Source organism: Phyllobates terribilis, unplaced genomic scaffold (assembly GCF_046119375.1).
Source record: "Phyllobates terribilis strain yellow unplaced genomic scaffold, ASM4611937v1 Scaffold_3__8_contigs__length_932513732, whole genome shotgun sequence".
NCBI lineage: Eukaryota > Metazoa > Chordata > Amphibia > Anura > Dendrobatidae > Phyllobates > Phyllobates terribilis.
Genome location: NW_027362763.1, coordinates 170,799,845 through 170,817,499, shown reverse-complemented (window position 1 = coordinate 170,817,499; position 17,655 = coordinate 170,799,845). Strand labels below are relative to the sequence as shown.

The 17,655-nt window shown below is 44.1% G+C and overlaps 1 protein-coding gene across 5 annotated transcripts in view; it reads right to left on the bottom strand.

Annotated features, from left to right (window-relative positions):
• Window positions 1-17,655, bottom strand: part of PPP2R3A (protein phosphatase 2 regulatory subunit B''alpha) — a 211,442-nt gene that overhangs the window by 90,294 nt on the left and 103,493 nt on the right. Inside the window, exon 3 of one of the 5 annotated variants that reach the window (XM_073674268.1) lies at window positions 5,389-5,461. The exons of the other annotated variants lie outside the window; for them this stretch is intronic. The gene's annotated coding sequence lies outside the window, so the exon portion shown is untranslated. The remainder of the gene's footprint in view (window positions 1-5,388; window positions 5,462-17,655) is intronic. 5 annotated transcript variants of the gene reach the window in all.

The following is a 17,655-nucleotide window of genomic DNA, read 5'->3' as shown; positions in this document are numbered from 1 at the left end:
GGGAGGGCCTGGAGGCACAAGCTCTGGAGCTGTGGTGTGCATATAAGGAAAGCTAAACCTTGGGTTGTTTTGTTCCTGAAGCAGGTGGTTACCCGTAGCAACAAGGACTGTGCCATACGTTATGGTTATATTTTGTTTTTCCTGTTAGGCCTGGAAGGCCGTGTTTGTTTTTGCTAACATTGCTGTCGTTTATGCAGTGCTCTTAATAAACCACAGAAGATTAAAAGAGACAATGTTCCTGTGTACCTCTGTGTGCAACCAAGTGAGCCGATCTACCACAATGTGATATGAGGATTCACAAGTCTGCAGTCACATAGGCTGCAAGTCTGCATTCACTCTAAGGCCAGACAACCCTTTGAAAGGTGTTGTCTACTTTTGGGAACATTTTTTTTACTTAAAGGAAACCTGTCAGCTGATTCATGCTGCCCAAACCACAGGCAGCATAAATCAGCCTGGCTGCACAGTTTCAGGGGCTCTGATTCATGCCGCCTGCGTCTTGGGCAGCATGAATCAGCTGACAAGTTCCCTTTAAGAATAAAAAAGCATCTCCAAAAGTGGACAACCCCTTTAATTATGACCATTTTATAGTAAGTGGTATCTTTGCAGGTATCATGATCTGAGCGATGTATATTCACACACTCACAGTATATAAGCCCTAAGTCGCCCATACACTGGCGTATGCCCATGCCTTAATGATGGCGTGCCTGTTTAATAAAAGGTTTCCTATATCACTACACAAGTTCTTTAAGACCATATAATAGAAGTATTTCATCCACTTTATAGTGGAAATGCCGCGACTGACACAAATACGAGCGCAGCTGACAGCATCACTACGAGTCAGGATCAGTACCCGAGGCAAGTCACATCCATCACAAATGCTCATTCTCCAATGAACTTGACAAATCGCCGCAGAGGCAGGAACGTGGACAAGAAGGGGTAAGAAAAAGGCTAATTAGACAGCAGCTGACAAAGCCAGAGAGACTAAAATATCTGAGGTCAAAGTGTTAGTGAGAAAAGTACAACTATGACCGGACAGCTGCAAAACCAGCTTTGTCATCTGCTGGACAGCAGGACCACAACCGTCATCTAGGAGATCATCCAAAAAAGACAGTTATTTATGTATCCACAAAGCGCTCCATTAAGTGCATGAAATAATGCAAAAATATTCAGCTCTAAAACACATTCCTCATTACCAGGAAGGCCAGGGGAGTGATGCACTGGCAGGGTACCACCACACAGCTGGGGTGGGCTTGCCATATCACAGCTCTCCCGTTCATACTGTGCAGGGAAAGGGAAAGGACAACCCCTATGGGCACACTGCTGACCCAAAACTAACTGTCCACTCCAATGACTATCACACAGTAATACATCAGAATTGGTAGGGAAGAAAACAGCAAGGACAAATAAAAATCATTAAAGAATAGAAAAACCAAGCTACAGAAAGATACAAGAGACCTATCAATAAAAGCTGGGAAGGATCAGCCAACCCTCCCACCAGGAAACATGGTGGAATCCAGGGCTGTGAAGTCAGTAAGCCAAACCTCAGACTCCTCAATTTCCATGACACCGACTCCACGACTCCCTCATACATGGCTCATGTTTAAGTGATAAATTTACTGAAGCACAGATTAATCTCAACTAAATGTCTAGACCCTTAGATCAAGAACAGAACAGACATTTATAGGACATTTCATAACTTTTCCAAATTCTTATGAAAAAATATTCCTCACAAACTGCATTGAACTACTGTACGCAAATTTATTATATATTTTAGGAGTCGGTCCATTTTATACCGACTCCACCAAAATGGGCTCAGACTTTGACTCCACAGCCCTGGTGGAATCCATGGTCCTAGACCTCCAACCATCACATTAAACCTAAAGAACTATCCCCATTCAGGGATGACCATATTGCTGTGCAGAAAGTACAGCCGCAATGTATATAAAGACATATTGTGGAAGCCCAAAATGAAACATTCACACAGAGGAAATCATCTTCAAAATCCTCCTCAAAAGTCCACATCAAAAACTACTTCAAACACTCTTTCTATTCATTTAAATGGAAAATCCATTTTGCTGCTGTTAAAACACTGCTTTTTGTTGTTTTTTTCCCACAAAAGAGGTTTTGAAAACCTCGACGGTAAAAATGTAAGACTTTTAGAAGAATCAGACAGCCGTATAACTCGGACGGCGATCGCAACGCAATGCTCGGACTGATCGTCCGCTATCCTGACCCAAGCATGCAGCTGCATAGAAATACAGTCCATCATGCTCAGGTCAAAAGAACCGACAGCCAGTCCGTTGCGATCCAAGCTCGAGTTATACGGCAGTCTGACTCTTCTATAAGGATCGCAAAGGTCAGAAACACGTTGCCTAAACAATGTGATTTTGTTGTCAATTTTTACATATATTTTTTAATAACGCTGTGTATATGGCTACAAGACCATGTATGTTTTTAAAATGATCAAATAAAGAATTAATTTGTCATTTAAGAAAATGAATGCTGGATATACCATTAATTGCTTATATACCTACAAGTGCCACTGCTGTGCACCTGGTGGAGGGGGTCTGGCGGGGGGTTGATAGACATTTTTTTTTCTTGCTGTTCTTAAAAAAAATAAAAATAAATAAAGTTTAATCTTCCTTATTTGAGGCAGGTTTCTAGTGCAATCCGCTCCAATCTGCACACTATCGACCGTTAAACTGTGTTCTCCAGCCCCTAAGTGCCAGCACAGGTATTAATGGTTTTAATAAATTGATCTCCTTCCTAGACCCTAAAAAAAGACGGGGATGTGTCCTCCAATAGCAAGGACCTGTGGGCAAAACTACCTTGGCAAAAAGGGATTTTATTGTAACTTACAAAAACAAGGCTTTTAAAATTGCAAAACAGTTTCCAGGACACTCGGAGTTTCGCCTCTCGGCTTCTTCTTGAGTCTTTTGCGGAGCAAGTTTTTCTCATGGGTCCTTCACTATTGGGAGACACATGCTGGTCTGGTGCAAAGTATTAACATCAAGTGGTCTTTAGGTTTCCGGACTGGAAAATCTGAGAAACTCTCCATTTTCATACCTGTCGACAAATGTGACCTTCTTGCCTGACCAGCCTTTCGGTGTTTGCAGCAGGCATTTATGTGAAAAGTGCTTTGTTCTGTAGCAGTAGCCGGGTTTATCTGTATTTACTATGAGTGGATACACTGCCCTCCCCGCACTTAGATTCAGGGGTAATTACAGTCTATAATACATTTATGTGTTTTTAGGGGATGGACAGTAAAAACTTTCATGGGCATTTGTCAAAAATTACCTAAGAGGTTTATAAAAGTAGCATATAAAAGTAGCACATTTCAAGAAGCAGTGGCCACATTTACAAGGATCTATAAAATAAATATAAACCTTAATGAAGAATCATCTGATGATTGTATCCGCTGAGCACATTATTACAATTTTGGTCTTGCGCAAACGCCTGGATAAACTGGTGAATTAAGGTTGGTACACACAAAAGGTACGGCCAACTTTAAAACTAGTTACTGAAAATTGGACACACACCATTGCCTAGGTGACCGACCACCACTGCAGTCTAGCAGCAGTGGTTGAAAATGCACAGTGCTCACCAACTCTTATGTATTAAGCTTGTAAGCACGGCTTTGTAGCTGACGGGATCGATGGAGCCGCACCGTTACCTACTAATCCAGGCCACCTTCAGTGCAGTGCTTCCAAGCTAGACAGCAGAGGCGGTCGGTCTCCTAGGCAATGAGCTGTAAACAAAGGTGTTACCATCTCAAGAACAGCTGCGAATCTTAATTTAACTGTAAAATGCAAAAGTGCCGGTTTTTACAAGAACTGACCAACAACACTCATCAATGAAGATGGGAATAACCCTTTAAATATATTCAGAGAAAACCATGGCTGCTATTAGATGCCAACTTTCCACAGGTCCTGAAAAGCATAAAAGCCTACACTGATTAAGTTCCCTCATCCTTCTCTCTGACTGTACTGCATGTGTGTCAGTCCTCACTGAAGACTTGTGATTACATTCATGAACTGGGTGGATCTGGATGAACAAGCCATCAGTACAGGGAATGACCGTACAGAAAAAGCAATAAAACATCCTGAAGTATTTGTGTGCCCACCATCGCATCATTAAAGCGGTTCATAGTTTTTAAGGTGTGAAGGTAGACTTAAGTCCATTGAACTCAATCTATGTCCAGGATTAGCCAAACTTGGCGGTTTTTTTTTTTCAGAGACAAAGCCACCCCTGACCATGGATTTGATGATCCAGTTGAAGCGAATAGAGCTGAGCTGCAATACCACCTACAACCTATCGTCACAGGTGGCGCAGTATAAACCACTGTTGGTTACATTTTAATGACACGCATAATATATATATATATATATATATATATATATATATATATATATATATTACATATACACACATACACACACACACATACATACATACATACATACATACACACACCCCAATAAAAGCTGGCGGAATGGGTGAAAACAAATCACTAACACCCATCAAGCCTCTACGAGCTTTTTTTAATCCCTATGATCATTTCGAGTTGTTAACGGATACGCCGCCTTCCATAACTTTCCATAAAATTCCACTTATTAACAAGAGAACGTTCTAAAATCCAACAAAACCTCAAACCAGAGTATAGGTCATCTCCATTTTCTTTAGCGTTGAATAAATTTTATTATTCGCAGTTATCAACCATTTCAGAGTTAAAAAATAAAAACTTTCTGAAAGTCCAAAAGTTTCTGCCCCAATGATCACTAGTTTGATCAAGTATCTCCAGATCTGACACATTTAGGATTAGATCTTGCACTTTTATAAGCTGCCAACTAGATACTTAACTCTTAAAGGGCTAGCGCCTGGTGTTTTCTTTTAAACATTGCTAACCCCACTACTTTTTGCAAATCCGAAAAAAAACAGCGATCAATCACGGCGCCCATTTCCCTTTAGCGATCATTGCAGTCACATGACCTGGATCCCCAACTTTCCTCAAGTCTCGATCACGTGTCATAAAAGTATAGTTACCCTTTCCATAATTACAACAGTATATAGGAGCCTGTATATCTCCCCGTCATTCACTACATTAGGCATGGCACATGTGCCTGAATATGTTGTTTGGAAACGTACAACCCAGATGTAGCAGAGTTGGGTTTGTCATTCGACAAAACGGCCCATTGTACGATCTGCAGTTTACATAGGCTGCGCTTGATCCTTCTAAATGAAGTCCCAAAGAGTTGAATGACAAACTCGGCTCTGCTCCATTTTTAGAACATAAAATTCAGTTTTAGATTTCATCTGATGAATCCCCAAATTGCTCCCAGACATAACAGCCCCTAATTGCAGCGCATAACGCAATGGAGACGAGCTTACCGGAGGGTACGGCGTTCTCTCAGCGAGCACTGGGGACGGCGGTGGCGGCTACAGTAAACCCATACGAGGCCAGCTACAAATAAAAGGAAAGGGGTTTAGCAGAGAGCTGCTCACATCTGATGACAAGGAGAAGCCGCTATAGAGATGAGTGCAGCGAGCAGCTGAGTCCTCGCTGGTTTGCTGCTGGTCTCAAGTGCGGCTCAGGGGAGGATTTTGCTCACGAGCAGCCTTTTTACCACCAGGGGCATATGACACTTCTCCACATTTAATGCTTCCACAAACAGGACTAAGCACTTTGAAATCTTTTTTTAAACACAAAACAGAGCAGCTGTAGCCGCAAGGAGGGAGGGCGGAGAAGAAAAAAAATATGTGAACGTGAGGGATGAAGGAGGAGGGTGGAGATGGGAGTACAGATAGGGCGATCCAACAGAACAGACGGTCTGTACTGTACTCACAGCTGTATACAGGGTGCTCACATCCAGCCGGACACAGTGTGCAACACTATAAATATAGGATGCAGGAGTTCAACATATACAGTTATATGAAAAAGTTTGGGCACCCCTATTAATCTTAAGCTTAATGTTTTATAAAAATTGGTGTTTTTGCAACAGCTATTTCAGTTTGATATATGTAATAACTGTTGGACACAGTAATGTTTCTGCCTTGAAATGAGGTTTATTGTACTAACAGAAAATGTGCAATCTGCATTCAAACAAAATTTGACAGGTGCATAAGTATGGGCACCCTTATCATTTTCTTGTTTTAAATACTCCTACCTACTTTTTACTGACTTACTAAAGCACTTTTTTTGGTTTTGTAACCTCATTGAGCTTTGAACTTCATAGCCTGGTGTATGCAATCATGAGAAAAGCTACTTAAAGTGGCCACTTGCAAGTTGTTCTCCTGGTTGAATCTCCTCTGAAGAGTGGCATCATGGGCTGCTCAAAACAACTGTCAAATGATCTGAAAACAAAGATTATTCAACATAGTTGCTCAGGGGAAGGATACAAAAAGCTGTCTCAGAGATTTAACCTGTCATTTTCCACTGAGGAACATAGTAAGGAAATGGAAGAACACAGAGACAGATCTTGTTAAGGCCAGAAGTGGCAGGCCAAGAAAAACATCAGAAAGGCAGAGAAGAAGAATGGTGAGATCAGTCAAGGACAATCCTCAGACCACCTCCAGAGAGCTGCGCATCAACTTGCTGCAGATGGTGTCACTGTGCATCGGTCAACTATACAATGCACTTTGCACAAGGAGAAGCTGTATGGGAGAGTGATGCGAAAGAAGCCGTTTCTGCAAGCACGCCACAGAGTCGGCTGAGGGATGCAAAAGCACATTTGGAGAAGCCAATTTCTTTTTGGAAGAAGGTCCTGTGGACTGATGAAACCAAGATTGAGTTGTTTGGTCATACAAAAAGGCGTTATGCATGGCGGCAAAAAAACACAGCATTCCAAGAAAAACACTTGCTACCCACAGTAAAATTTGGTGGAGGTTACATCATGCTTTGGGGCTGTGTGGCCAATGCCGGCACCGGGAATCTTGTTAAAGTTGAGGGACGCATGGATTCCACTCAGTATCAGCAGATTCTTGACAATAATGTTCAAGAATCAGTGACAAAGTTGAAGTTACGCAGGGGATGGATCTTTCAGCAAGACAATGATCCTACACACCGCTCCAAATCTACTCAGGCATTCATGCAGAGGAACAATTACAATGTTCTGGAATGGCCATCCCAGTCCCCAGACCTGAATATCATAGAACATCTGTGGGATCATTTGAAGAGGGCTGTCCATGCTCGGCGACCATCAAACTTAACTGAACTGGAATTGTTTTGTAAAGAGGAATGGTCAAAAATACCTTCATCCAGGATCCAGGAAATCATTAAAAGCTACAGGAAGCGACTAGAGGCTGTTATTTTTGCAAAAGGAGGATCTACTAAATATTAATGTCACTTTTCTGGTGAGGTGCCCATACTTATGCACCTGTCAAATTTTGTTTGAATGCAGATTGCACATTTTCTGTTAGTACAATAAACCTCATTTCAAGGCAGAAACATTACTGTCTCCAACAGTTATTACATATATCAAACTGAAATAGCTGTTGCAAAAACACCAATTTTTATAAAACATTAAGCTTATGATTAATAGGGGTGCCCAAACTTTTTCATATAACTGTAACAAGAGTGTGCACAGCCGGGGGGACGTATATGGGTGCAATGCTTACACCCCAACATGCTCACAAGCAAAATGAAAGTCCAGCGTTTCCCCTAACTAGTAATCAAAGGATCTTCTTTTCACTCTAACAGCAGCTGTATTAATGTGTCCTCCATACACAGATAGTCACACAGCTTTTCTATATTCCTAAAACGCAGATATGTCTACTTATCAGCCAAGGGATGGTAATGGACGAACCGGACCACTGAATTTGTCGATCAGGGGTCTGGGAAAGTTCAAGGGGTAATTCCCAACAAAGCAAGTTATCTCTTATCTACAAATAGATGATAGCCTGATGATTGCTGAGGATCCGACTGTTGGGACCCCACCAGTCCTGAAAATGGTCTCTGAAATTCCCTGAATATATTGAGTGTTGTGCACTTATGTACCACCGTGTACCACCGCTACATTCACTGTCTATGGGACTGCTGGACACAGCCTGTACTACGTCGGTATACCAGTTTCTGGCGAAGGTGACTTCAGAGCTTCTTAAAGAGGACCTGTCACTGGGTCAAAAGTGGGCAGATTTTGCTCTGCTTTTATTTCTGATGCTCCCCTGAGTATGCTTTTATTTTTAAATCCATGGTATGGATATGGTTCCAGAGATACAGGCCTTTGGCCCCTTTTTCACACTGGTTTTCCCCACTTTCAGTGGTCCCATCAAGGCTTATGTCTGAATCCCATTTTGCACGGATGGGTCCATTGACTATAATGATGCAGAAGCAGTCACCCTGTGTTCTGACGTGCATCATTTTCGGGTACACCTACTGGAGGCGGGCAGCAAGACGCAGTCTACTACGTCTGGGTGCCCGCACATGCCCAAAAATGATGCACATCAGAACGCAGGGTGACTGCTTCTGCATCATTATAGTCAATGGCACCATTGGCGCATCGGATTTTAATTTTGCAGGGGTGCAGTTCGGACACGAGCCCTGATGGGACCACTGAACATAGGGAAAAACGAAGTGTGAAAGGGGAGCCACAAGGTGGACTTAAAAAAAATAAATACATAAAATATTTATATATTAATATATAATGGAATCTCTGCAGTGGAGCAAAGTATATAATTGAGCTATTTTTATTACAATAGGACAATAGTTTTGCACAGGACTGCAGATAAATGTACTGAGCTATAGTAAGACAGTGTTCACACTTCTGCCATAATGAGGAGCGTTTCAGTAAATTGCAGCCTAAACACCGGGGGTCTAACCACATTTTCAGATAATTGCTGCAAAAATGTGCCACAAGGAGAACCCAACCCTGAGACTGATCACCTAATGATTAGCTGAACGACAACCTCAGCTGCATCTGGAAAATTCAGCAATGTCTGAAAGGAATTTTAGGGAGGAATCCTCTAACTTATAACAAAGTGGAAAATTGCAGGGTACTCGAGTCCAAACTGGACTACGAAAATATTAAGAGCACATGGGGGCGCCAGTAACTAACTGGACTGGATCAAGCCTAACTAGGATCAAAAAGTAAGGAAAAAAGCCATAAAAAAAGAGAGAACAATGAGCAGCTGAACAGATATCAATAGCAGCTGACCATCATGGTTAATGGAGACTTCACAGCCTGAAGGCTTGCAGTCTACTCCCAAACGAAAAGTATCTCTTTCTCTACCTAATAGATACAATCAATGTAAAGTATAATACTACTAATAGAAGAACCCACATCTGTCCAAAAAAAATCTTCACTCTTAAAAGGGAACCAACCAGTCACCTGATTCATGTTGCCCAAATCGCGAGCAGCATGAACTGCACAACTGCAGCACTGAGGAGGAGCAGGGCGCTTCTGAGAAATGGAGTTAGAATAACCATTCAGTTATTTGAAGCTGACGCACAAAGGGGAAGATAGAGATTAAAAAGACAAAAAGGTACAAGAAAGACCTTTATGTCATGCATAATCTGTATAATAAAGGGATTGATCAGGCTTGGGTCAAAAGAGTACAGTCTATGTGACAGCAAAGTCGTAACAGTGTGTGGTGTGCACACTGGCACGATCCCCCAGTGCGAGGCGGCAGTCATGTGACCAGACATGAGATATTTGCTTACTTACAGTCACATGCCAACTAGACGTGTCCATCTTCTCTCAACTCACTACTACTGAGGTCAAGTAAGCACTTGACCACAAGTATGCAAATTGTTTATATGTGGTCAGGTGACCGCTTGCACTGGGGAATCATAATAGCATGCGCAGGGCAAGCTGTCACAAGTCAGCAGTCACTCAGTGACCATAAACTTTGTCCTAAGCCTGTACAACCGCTTTAACAATAAGCATGCATTTACTATGCTTTGTGAAAAATAATGTGACTGTGGGAATAACCCTTTCATGTACTGCAAATCAGTGGCAGGAAACAACTTATCCTGCAAGAAGTTATGGCTTTCACAATATGGATAGTAAAATAAGCCGTTACCATGTCCTTATGGCGAAAAATGCTGACAGCAAAGAACCTGACAAATTCAGTGCCGTATCACTGGTGTCTTGTGTGGTTTCCAGGAAATTGGGCCCCAATTTATCTTTTTCTTTGCGCCACTTTTTGTCCATATGTGTTTTAGCCAACTCTGTAATTTTTTACTTTTTCCAATGTCACATTTTTTTGTGCAATTGTACTCCAGTACCCACATGCCCCATTTTGAAGAATTTAGGGAGGGGGGGGGGCAGCAACGAGATACTAGAGGACAATAAAGAGAAGGTGCATAAAAAATGCAAATGCTGAATCAGGGACTTAGGGTCTACTGGAAGCAGTAGGAGGCCACCTCCGAGTCCTGGTATTCATCTACTGGATGCCATGAAATTTATTTTTATAAAATCAGAGTTTATTTGATACAGTGGGTGCCGAGCACTACACTTCCCCCTCCTCTACATGCTGTTCCCGCACCCCCCCTCTCCTCTACGTGCGGCTCCCGCACCCCCCCCTCTCCTCTACGTGCGGCTCCCGCACCCCCCCTCTCCTCTACGTGCGGCTCCCGCACCCCCCCTCTCCTCTACGTGCGGCTCCCGCACCCCCCCTCTCCTCTACGTGCGGCTCCCGCACCCCCCCTCTCCTCTACGTGCGGCTCCCGCACCCCCCCTCTCCTCTACGTGCGGCTCCCGCACCCCCCCTCTCCTCTACGTGCGGCTCCCGCACCCCCCCTCTCCTCTACGTGCGGCTCCCGCACCCCCCCCTCTCCTCTACGTGCGGCTCCCGCACCCCCCCCTCTCCTCTACGTGCGGCTCCCGCACCCCCCCCTCTCCTCTACGTGCGGCTCCCGCACCCCCCCCTCTCCTCTACGTGCGGCTCCCGCACCCCCCCCTCTCCTCTACGTGCGGCTCCCGCACCCCCCCCTCTCCTCTACGTGCGGCTCCCGCACCCCCCCTCTCCTCTACGTGCGGCTCCCGCACCCCCCCTCTCCTCTACGTGTGGCTCCCGCACCCCCCCTCTCCTCTACGTGCGGCTCCCGCACCCCCCCCTCTCCTCTACGTGCGGCTCCCGCACCCCCCCCTCTCCTCTACGTGCGGCTCCCGCACCCCCCCCCTCTCCTCTACGTGCGGCTCCCGCACCCCCCCCTCTCCTCTACGTGCGGCTCCCGCACCCCCCCCTCTCCTCTACGTGCGGCTCCCGCACCCCCCCTCTCCTCTACGTGCGGCTCCCGCACCCCCCCTCTCCTCTACGTGCGGCTCCCGCACCCCCCCTCTCCTCTACGTGCGGCTCCCGCACCCCCCCTCTCCTCTACGTGCGGCTCCCGCACCCCCCCTCTCCTCTACGTGCGGCTCCCGCACCCCCCCCTCTCCTCTACGTGCGGCTCCCGCACCCCCCCTCTCCTCTACGTGCGGCTCCCGCACCCCCCCTCTCCTCTACGTGCGGCTCCCGCACCCCCCCTCTCCTCTACGTGCGGCTCCCGCACCCCCCCTCTCCTCTACGTGCGGCTCCCGCACCCCCCCCTCTCCTCTACGTGCGGCTCCCGCACCCCCCCCTCTCCTCTACGTGCGGCTCCCGCACCCCCCCCTCTCCTCTACGTGCGGCTCCCGCACCCCCCCCTCTCCTCTACGTGCGGCTCCCGCACCCCCCCCTCTCCTCTACGTGCGGCTCCCGCACCCCCCCCTCTCCTCTACGTGCGGCTCCCGCACCCCCCCTCTCCTCTACGTGCGGCTCCCGCACCCCCCCTCTCCTCTACGTGCGGCTCCCGCACCCCCCCTCTCCTCTACGTGCGGCTCCTGCACCCCCCCTCTCCTCTACGTGCGGCTCCCGCACCCCCCTCTCCTCTATGTGCGGCTCCCGCAATCACAGTTGTCTTGCTGAACAAGGCGGCCTTTTTGATATGTCCTCCATTTTGTGCAGCATGTGACTGATGCAGTGGAGAGGAGACTGACAGGGGCAACAGTACCTAGTATGAATGGTTTATTTATTTTATTTTTTAATTTTCAGACCGTCATGAGTCCACTTCTAAAATAAAAAAAGCAGTGGACAACCCTTTTATAAAAAAATACAGTGGAAAACCCCCTTTAAGACAAACTATTTGTAAAGTTGCCTCGATTTCCATTTTAGATGCAAAGATGGACAGCACCTTTAATTACCGAAGACCTAGCGCATGGTCCCATTGTTAAACAGTTTTTCCTCTCAGTGAAATATAATAAATGCATGAATAGACCAGGCAGTTTTACCCTTTTCTCATTTTTTTTTATTAAATAGTTAAAATTTTTACTCTTCGTTCTCTTGCTAAAATGAGTTTATGAGAACACTCCTGCAAGGTTGTCACACCAATTTCACAGACTCTGGATGCCAAACCTACCTCTCCGCTTGCCTATCACTGCCCTGTCCAACTTGTCATGGTTGTCACTTAGCGTTTTCTAGAATAGACAGTGATGGCTGAAATTATTTTTAAATAGCTGTCACAAGAGGATGAGGACAAGTCCAAGGCTTATATTCACTGGGATTTTGTATGAAAGGCTCTGCAAAACTAAAGGCATAACGTCCTAGAGCTATATAACAAATTAGTTGGATCCATAGTGCTGTGCAAAAAAATACTGAAAAATGTTTTCAAAAATAGATGTGTTATTAGTTTATCAATTAACAAAATGTAAAGTGAATGAAAAAAAGATTAATCTAAATCAAAGCAATACTTGGGGCCACCACCATTTGCCTTCAAAACATCAAATATCAATTCTTATCACTTGCACGCGGTTTTTGAAAGAGTTGCAGGGGAGGATGTTCCAAACATCTTGAAGAATTAACCACAGATCTTCTGTGGATGTCACTTGTGAAAATCCTTCTATTTCTTCATATAATCCCAGACAAACTTGATGTTGAGATCAGGGCTCCATGGGGGCCCTATCAATTTCAGGGACTCTATGTTCTTCTTTATACTGAATATAGTTCTTAATGACATTGGCTGTAATGTTTGGGAATGTCATCCTGCTGCACAGTAAATTTGGAGCCAATCAGACGCCTCCCTGATGGTATTGGCATTGAGGACACCAAGAAAAGGGCAACACTGAGGACTATAGACTTAGGTCGGCCAAGAAACATTAGTGCAGCAGATGAAAGACTGATCATGCTTACTTTTCTTCTAAATTGGAAGATGTCCAGCCGCGCCATCAGCTCAGAAATGGTTGCAACTGGTGGGAACATGCTACATCCATCTACTATTAGGAGAATTCTGGCCAGAAGTGGTCCTAGTGGCTGAAAACCATACTTTCTACAATAAAACAAGGCCAAGTGACTCAAATATGAACGAAAACATAGGAACTGAAGAGCAGAAAAATGGCAGTAGTGGCTCTGGACCGAGGGGTCAAAATGTGAAATGTTTGTCTGTAACAGAAGGGAGTTCGTTCCCAAGGGGCGAGAGAGGGGTACAATAATGAGTGTCTACCAAAAGGAGTTGGGGATTTGGACAGGTTTAATTGTGCTCTCAATGTTTAGAAGTACAGACAGATACCCATCATGTAATACCATCAGGTATTAATAGGAAGGTAATACCCTATCACTGGCTCTATATTTATTCTGTACCAGGACAATGATCCCAAACCTATAGCCAATGTCACTAAGAACTATCTTCAGCGTAAAGAAGAACAAGGAGTCCTGGAAGTGATGGTATTGCCACAAAGCCCTGATCTCATCATCGAGTCTGTCTGGAATTACATGAAGAAACAGAAGGATTTGTGGAAGCTTACATCCATAGAAGATCTGGGGTTAGTTCTCCAAGATGTTTGGAACAACCTCCCTGCTGAGTTTTCAAAAACACTGTATGCAAGTATACATAGAAGAATGGATAGTTTGATGCTGTTTTCAAGTGAAAGGGCGGTCACACCACATATTGATCTGATTTTGATTTCTCTTCTGTTCATACACTTAGTTTATTTTGATCAATTAACAAAATGCTAACAACTATTTTTTAAAGCATCCTAACTTTGTAGTATTTTTTCCATTCTTGTGTACATAGGGAGTTACTTTTTCCTTCATTTGTAGGCCAGCAGGACCATGTCAAGGACACCAGTCACTATAAATAAAACCATACTTAAATGCCCTGACAAGGCAAAGGGGATAACCCCTCACAACAATATTGACTGTGCCTGATAACAGACGTCCTGCTGAGGCCCCTTTTACTCGCCTCCATGGTCCCACTGTGCTTTCTGGTTCATACCTCACTGCTTTTCCTATTAACCGAGGACCTCACTGCTTGATCAATGACCTTGACCACTTGGAAACTCTTGTTAATGTCTTTCCACAATAGCCGAGGCCAAGTTCTGCTCCGAATTCATCATCTATTTTACCCCAAACAGGACAGGAAGCCAGCAATTAGCAACTAGACAAAGTCCTGCAACTAATCCTACACAAGCTCACCCGTTGCCTCCACACAGGAGGAGGAGGATGAAAAATACCAACTGCAATATGACCTATGAATTCTCCAGAACCCAGTGACACTACAGACACACGAGACCTTTTTTGAAAATATATGAATAAAGTTACAATAAATAATACATTAAAATAAATAAATTACAAATAAAACAAGAAAAAACCCACAACCAACAGAATATCTGTGTGCAGAATTAACTGGATTTCATTCATACATCTAAGACTTAGGTTTATTAACCTTTTCGATTCACCGACAGCTCTGTAATTCTTCAATAATAAAATGAATCATCAAAAATCCAAATTACCTAATAATTGTGCACACAGTGTATATGAGGCATCCTTTCACCTAGAAAAAGTGGCTTGTAGTTCCTCCACGCTTGGCCATACAACACAGGGCCACATGCCTTAGTTGCCCCCACTGTCAGCAGGTTTTCGCTTTGTAATCTGACCGCAGCATGATGTAGGGGCAGAGACCCTGATTCCAGGGATGTGTCACTTAGTATACTGGGTGCAGCAGTTATGACAGAATCACAGTTTTCTCTGCTGCAGATCTAGCAGAGCTCAGTTGTTGAGCTGTTTATAACCCACCCACACCACAGCTTACTGTGTACAATGTATAGTGACAGAGAGCTGGGGGTGTGGTTGGACTAGGAGGCACCAGGACAGTTGTCCTGTAGTGATAATCTCCTGCTGATAAAACACAGCTTGTATTTAAACCACAAAATACAGCCCAGTAAGGGACACATCGGAGTAATCAGGTTCTCCTTCACTGCATCATGCTGCTCTCAAAGTACATAACAAAAATCTGATAACAGATTGCAGTGAATACTAGTCTACATAAAAAAAAAAAAAAACATTTTGGGGTACAACACTGATTGTACAGCCTATTCCGGAATTACCCAAGACTTATCGAAAAGTTGTGGAAAAACCCTTCATGTATTCAAAAAATGAAATACAAAAGTTTTTAGCGGTCAGAAAAAGTAAATCTGACTTTCAGCCATTCATCATGTATTACACAATAGATGATTAAAGGGGTATTCCCATCTCCAAGGTCCTATCCCAATATGTAGTAGATGTAATAATAATTACATTAGCCAATACCTACAATTAGAAATGTAGTGTAGTTTTTCTGATTCCCTGTGTCTTTCCTCATGTGCAGGGCATTGTAGGACCTTAAGTATCCATGGGTATGACCACTAGCAACTAGCTATCGCTATATCACTACTCGTAATCATGGATACCCAAGGTCCTGCAATGCCTGCACATGAGGAAAGAGACACAGCGAATCAGAAAAGCTATACATTTCTAATTGGAGGTATTTGCTAATATTATTATTACATATACTACATATTGGGATAGGATCTTGGAGATGGGAATACCCTTTTAATGTCTTATCAGTGGTAGCCCTACCAAAACACTAGAACCCCGATTCCTTAGGGGTGTACGTCGGAACACCCGCCTCCTCTCGGACGCATGTGCCGATGGTGCCATTGACTGTAATGGTGCCAACAGAGTTGACGTGTGCTCTGCCGTACATAATTTTTGGGCATATACGTCTACTGGAGACGGACACTCAGATGTAGTAAACGGCAGTCTACCCCCAGTAGGTGTATACGCCCGAATATCTTGTACAGCAGAGCGCCCGTTGACTCTGCCGCCACCATTATAGTCAATGGCCCCATCTGAGCATACGGCGAATCCTGTTTTGAGAGGCGGGCGGGGGGAATTCGGATGTAAGCCCCTACAGGACCATTGAGCATGGGAAGAACGTAGTGTGAAAGGGGTCTTAGGCTTACTCACTGAGTTCCACAGTAAAAAGGAGCGAGGATTGGATGTTTCCCATGTCATAAAATGCCATGGCTGGATGTTAGCTTGAAGCCAGCGGAGAAATAAGAAATACAGAAATACATTGCAGGGTGGTTTTATGGCCTTTAGAGAAATTTTTAAAACTTTTGGAATTTTTCTTTATAAATACCATTTTCTCTATATATGGCATTTTTCAGTCATCACTTTTCCCAAAAGGATAGGAAAAAACAAATGAAGCAAAAATAAAAAAAAATAAAATTGTGTGATGAATAATAATAATAATAATAATAATAATAATCATCCACATTCCTTTACTACATGGGACATCACCCTCCGAGGGACCTGATTCACCCAATTAAACAAAATGTGTAATCAACACAGGGTAGGGTTTTAAAGGTAGTTTTAGAACATTTTTCCCCCATATCACAATCTAGATTAAAAATAAAAATGAGAAATATTAAATTTTTTCACATCGGCCACATGTACAGTCATGGCCAAAAGTATTGAGAATGAGACAAATAGTAATTTTTCCAAAGTTTACTGCTTCATTTTTTGTAATGGCAATTTGCATATACTCCTGAATGTCAAAGAGTGATCAGCTTAACAGCAATTACTGTACTTGCAAAGTCAATATTTGCCCAGAAAATGAACTTTAACCCCCAAAACACATTTCAACATCATTGCAGTCCTGCCTTAAAAGGAGCAGCTAACATCGTTTTAGTGATTGATCCATTAACACAGGTGTGGGTGTTGATGAGGACAGGGCTGGCGATCAGTCATGATTAAGTAAGAATGACATCACTGGACACTTTAAAAGGAGGCTGGTTCTTGGTATCATTGTTTCTCTTCAGTTAACCATGGTTATCTCTAAAGAAACACGTGCAGCCATCATTGCACGGCACAAAAATGGCCTAACAGGGAAGAGTATCGCAGCTACAAAGATGGCACCTCAGTCAACAATCTATCGCATCATCAAGAACTTCAAGGAGAGAGCTTCCATTGTTGTCAAAAAGGCTCCAGGGTGCCCAAGAAAGACCAGCAAGCGCCAGGACCGTATCTTAAAACTGTTTCAGCTGCGGGATCGGACTACCAGCAGTGCCGAGCTTGCTCAGGAATGGCAGCAGGTTGGTGTGAGTACTTCTGCACGCACTGTGAGGCGGAGACTCTTTGAGCAAGGGCTGGTTTCAAGGAGGGCAGCAAAGAAGCCACTTCTCTCCAGAAAAAACATCAGGGACCGACTGATATTCTGCAAAAGGTACAGGGAGTGGACTGCTGAGGACTGGGGCAAAGTCATTTTCTCTGATGAATCCCCTTTTCGATTGTTTGGGACATCTGGAAAACAGCTTATTCGGAGAAGAAGAGGTGAGCCCTACCACCAGTCTTGTCTCATGCCAACTGTAAAGCATCCTGAAA